Source organism: Corapipo altera, unplaced genomic scaffold (assembly GCF_003945725.1).
Source record: "Corapipo altera isolate COAL_440 unplaced genomic scaffold, ASM394572v1 49, whole genome shotgun sequence".
NCBI classification, from domain to species: domain Eukaryota; kingdom Metazoa; phylum Chordata; class Aves; order Passeriformes; family Pipridae; genus Corapipo; species Corapipo altera.
Window position 1 is genome coordinate 7,153,529 of NW_020884879.1, and position 5,138 is coordinate 7,158,666.

Sequence of the window (5,138 nt, forward strand, 5' to 3'; positions counted from 1 at the left end):
GCTTTGTCACTTCTTTTTGAGCCCATGTTCATCTTCAGGGAAAATAATCAGAGCTTTTGCTTCTCCAGATCCTTTCTGGAGAAGAGACACTTGAAAGCTGTAGTATCTAAACATGTGGCATTGTAGCCCAGATTTGTGTATCTTTAGCTGCTCAGTGATTACAAAATTCATTAATTTAAACGCTTGCGAGACAAAATAAGATATCAAGTTTGTGGAAGATATACATAAAATCAGATGTGAAAGATGGATGTGAAAAATGCTTTTGTCATGCTCTGCCTATGCCACTCAAAGAAAAAATGTCATAACCATTAACAGCAGTTATGCTGGCAAAGCCTTTCAGTGAAGACTAAATCTTCAGCCTCTGAGTATCTGCCTAATAAAAAGGAAAATGTTTTAGATTTCCTTCTTTGACTTTGTAATTGATGTTTAATTTTGTTCTGTTAAACAGCGGAGGGATTCGCACAGATCTGGATATTAAAATCAAACATGTATGAAGAAATCCACTACTATTAATGTTATAGCAAATACCAAGGAAAACTAGTAACAATTTATTGGTTATACAAACTTGCCAAAATTCCTGAAAGTGAATTTCTGGTATTTGAATCATGCAGCTTTGAGTCTCCTATAAATCAAAGATTTATAGTTGGATGTTCTTCTGTTTTCCCTTTTGGAACTTGTCTTTGTTATCAATAATGTTGCTTTTGTAGTACCACAGAGAATGCACAGCACTTTAAAACTGAGGTGTCCAGTCAATGCATATAACTGGCAGCCAAGTAACATATGAAGGTACATGAGACAGGCTCGTTAAATGGTAGGGTTAAAATATGTGATATGCAGGGTGAGAAATGCTCTGCAAGTCATCCATTCAAGAGATATGGAGGAGGGTGTTTATTTAGATTATGTTACAGTGAGTAACCTTTTGTTCATTAGTACATTAGTAAAGTAATTGTTATTACTGAGCTATGCTTCACCTACCTGAAAAATACAAAGTTTTTCTTGAAGGAATTAGGTTTTGTGTGCTAGCAGAACAAGAGATCTAATCTAGAGATCTGATCTAGAGATTTCTTCTCAAGACAGTGAGAATATCTTTTCTTGATAACCAAATCTGAGTAACCTTGCCACGAATTTGTATTTTTGGTTGAAAGCCCATTGCTGATTTCCTTTTCCTTGATTTATTGAGTGTACAAAATATCACCTTTCTAAGACTTAAGTAATGTAATTTCTTTTTGCTTACAGTATCTGTGGCTAAATGACTCAGTACAAACTGTAGTTGGAGTGTGCTTTATGTAGTATGAGAGCTTGAGACAGCCAGGATAACTCTAACTCATTAAACAATTTCAAACAGGTCACCTAAATGCTTGGCATATCATTTACTCTGCCTTGAAATTTGGAACAGGGATATAGTTACTGTGAAGACTACATGTGTGAAAGATGTTATAAGAATATATATTATTTAGAACAATAGTTTGTGCAGTCCAGTCATAAAAATCAGTGCAGGTTTGTTTCCCCCCCCCCCCCCCCCCGTTAGTACAAGTGTAATTTCTAAGCAAAAGTTCACACAATTTACATGAAACCTCTCATAACTGTGTTGTAAACTGTGGGGGGTGGCATGGTGCATTTTTCCATACATCGTTATGTGGTTTCATTGCTAGATGAGGGGTTTTTTTGTTTGGTTTTTAATTTGTTTTTATGTGATGTATGTGTGTTTGTGAAGACACACAAAACAGAATTCCACCTAGGAATGAAGTGTCTCCCTTATATTCTGGACTCCGGTGACAAACCCATCTCATCACAAACGATAATAGCATAATTCGTATAGGAAAGTGAAAACAGATGAAATATGTAGGAAGCTTTTCATTAGTATGTCAATCTCATGACTCTTATATAGAACAGGAATGACAGTAACAAGTAGTCATATCATTTGGCTCTTCAGCACAAAGTATTTTTATTTTTCTTCTTGTCTGGTTATAGTGTATCATAAATGTTCTGCTATGTCTTCATATAATTTGAACTAAAGGCCAGATAGAACAAAGATGCTATTTTTATATGAGATAACCTTTATCAATTTTCACAGTTTTTGAATGCAAATCTCTGTGACAAAGGGCTTCACAACAAAAATCAAGTCTTTAGCATTATTTTTGGCTTTTGCTATGCATCTGTACCTCTTTCATCTCGTTCTCCTTTATGATGGTGTTTTCCTAATACTTCTTTCCCTCTTAAACTGAAATATGTCTTAAAACACAGGCAGATTGAACTTTAGATCTAGGTTTGAAGTACAGTCATGCAAAATCCCCCCCCGTTCAATTAGGAAAAATGCTTTCACGTTAGAAACATTAAAGCATCTGTGCATTACATATCCCTATGAATGAACATAAACTGTTGTGAGAAGTTTTTTGTTGCATACAGCTTTAATATGTGGTTTTACATATATCCTGCAATGTCCATTATGTAACATTGCTTGTGTTTTTCCTGTCATGTGATACTTATATACTTTAGAGTTAATTGCCCAGTGTTTTTAAACTGCCTGGTTTATCATACTGGAGAACCTTTCAACATTTTCTTGTTTCACAATTGATTCTTGCTTACATTTTTAAAATGAGATGTTGTCCTTTAATCACATTTATTTGCTGACCATGAACAGAAATACCTAAAGGAGAGAAGACAGATGAAGAAATTCTTAGTATCTACTTTATATAAAAATGATGACCTTAAGGATTTGGTGACCAACATTGCTAAAGGTAGCAGTAATACGATACGGGCTATCATACCTCAAGTCTGAGATAGCTTTGAGCCAAAAAGCTAAATGCTAATGGAAATGTAACTAGATGTGCTCTGCAAGAGTAGTGCCTGGAAAATCACTGGAGAGGAAGTGCTGCAAAATGTTACTGTTGTCTCTGCTGCCCCTTTTCACATAGCTTCAGCTAACAGAGCTGTCAGTGTACCTCTGGTGATCATGAAATCACTTAATGAAATGAAGTGTAACCAGCTCTCTACTAAACTAGTGCTTAATTAAGTGTGACCATCAAGTGATGGGAACTATAGTAGTATACAAGGGATTGCTTGTTCATTCCTGAAAGGCCTATTAAAGTAAGAGGAAATATGTGATCAGCACAGTTGTCTGAATGTCTAACAAGATATGGCATGGGAATGCCAGCATCAGAGTTCAAACGTATGAGGAGTTACTGCTGATTACTTGAGGTACTGAACAAACTAGAATAATTTACACTATGTAATTGTAATCAATGCCTAACACACTTCTGAGGGGCCAAAGCAATGAAACAGTTGACTAACTTGCAGTATCTCATTAAACTGACAAATTTTGCTTGCCTGAGATCATAGATTCTTTGTAAAGACTCAACATTCTGCCATTGATGCTACTCCTTACTCCATGCCAGCAGAGAAACTGTGAGGAATTACCAGCTTCTGCATATTTTCTTTTGAAGGGGTTACAGAAAAGAATTTATATTTTTGTGCAGTTTATATTTGCAAAGAGCTCTGTAGATGTGAAGTCCCACAGCTTCTGTTGTGGTGTTGCTATAATTGCCCTTTGTATCTATGGTGGAGCCAAGATGTGGATATGAAGTAGCCTACTGAGGACTGGAAAGTGATCTAAAAGTGATCTAAATGGTTGATCTAAAAGAACTTCAGACTCTTGACGTCTTCTCTTCTCAATATTTATCTCTTGTAAAGTAAACCCAAAACCTAGCAGTAAGGGAAAGCATGGCAAGTTGTGTCCTCCTGCATTTTATCAGCTTTGCTGTACAGGAGAGAAGTGTTTCTACTGTGATAGGGCTGTCCCTGGAATACAGAGTAAAGCCACCCATGCAAGAGGGAGGACTGTGAAGACTGCACCTGTGGAGGAGGCACTGTAGTCCAGTGTAAGTGCTCTCTCTCAATGAGAATGCAACCTGGAAGCTTCCCTGAGATAGACTGGGTACAGCTGGTCAGCACACCAAAGGATAGGACCACTGCTCATTCACTGTACTGCACATGCAGAAGGTATGGCTCTCTGAAAGCATGAGATGTAAAAAAAATAAATAAACAAGACTTGGTATCTCTGGTATGGGTGGGTATGTATAGATGTGGACATGTGTATGTGTGTATATATAGGTAAGGAACCTAATCCTTTTTTAACTATCACTTGCAATTTAAAAGACAGGCTAAGCACTGGATGAGGACACACATTTTCTTTTAGGAAAATAAAAAGGGGGAGGAATCAAATTATGTCTATCTTGAGTTTCATTACCCTATAGTCATACAGACTACTACCTATAGAAACTTTTTAATCCTTAGGTGGTAAGCAATAGGATAGAGATTAGTGTTGATGCAAGGTAGGGTTTGAGAGCAAGGCGCAGAGGTAAAACAGATAGAATCAAGTGCCCAAGATAGCAGAGTCTTGTAGAACATACAAATAAGAAGTATTGCCAACAAGAGTATAAAATATAAACATTGTTCACAAAAGTGACATGACATTTTTTAATCAGCCTGTGTGGGTTGTATGTCTGACAGTGATCTTTCTTGCACTTTGTCTTTAAGGTGAAGAACAACTAAAACCAACAGGTCTTTGAACCTAGAAAGCCAAGTTTCACAGAATCACAGAAGAATTTACATTAGATGGGTCCTCTGGAGGTCATCTAGTCCAGCCCCCTCCTCAGAGGAGGTCTAGCTAAACAGATTCTTCAGGGCCATGCCCAGTCAAGCCCTGTACACCTTCAAAGATGGAAAGTCCACATCCCCTGCTCCAGTATTTGACCACCTTTATGGTAAAACATTTTTATTATACCTAAATAGAACTTGCCATGCTCCACCTTACATCCACTGCCCATTACTGGGCACACACAAGAATAATCTGGCTCTGTCTTATCTGTAGCCTAAGGATAGGTAGTTTCAGCAGTCTGGTCTCTTCTGAGCCTCCTCTTCTCCAAGCTGAATGAACTTCTCTCTCTAAGCACCTCCTCGTATGCCTGTGCTCCAGCCCCCTGACCAGTCTGGTGGCCTGCTGATGGACTTGCTCCAGTATGTCAATATTTTCACTGTACTGTGGAGCCTTCTGCTATCCCCAAACCACCTTGTGCAGAGTCATGCTAATCTTCTCTGTATCGTTCAAATTTTAGCATATATGCTGCCAACAAGAACAT

The 5,138-nt window shown here is 37.7% G+C and overlaps 1 non-coding gene across 1 annotated transcript; it reads right to left on the minus strand.

The window, feature by feature from the left end:
* Nucleotides 1-5,032: 5,032 nt before the first annotated feature.
* LOC113945125 lies at nt 5,033-5,138 on the minus strand. Its single transcript, XR_003526958.1, has one exon. It is a non-coding gene; the product is annotated as a U6 spliceosomal RNA (small nuclear RNA).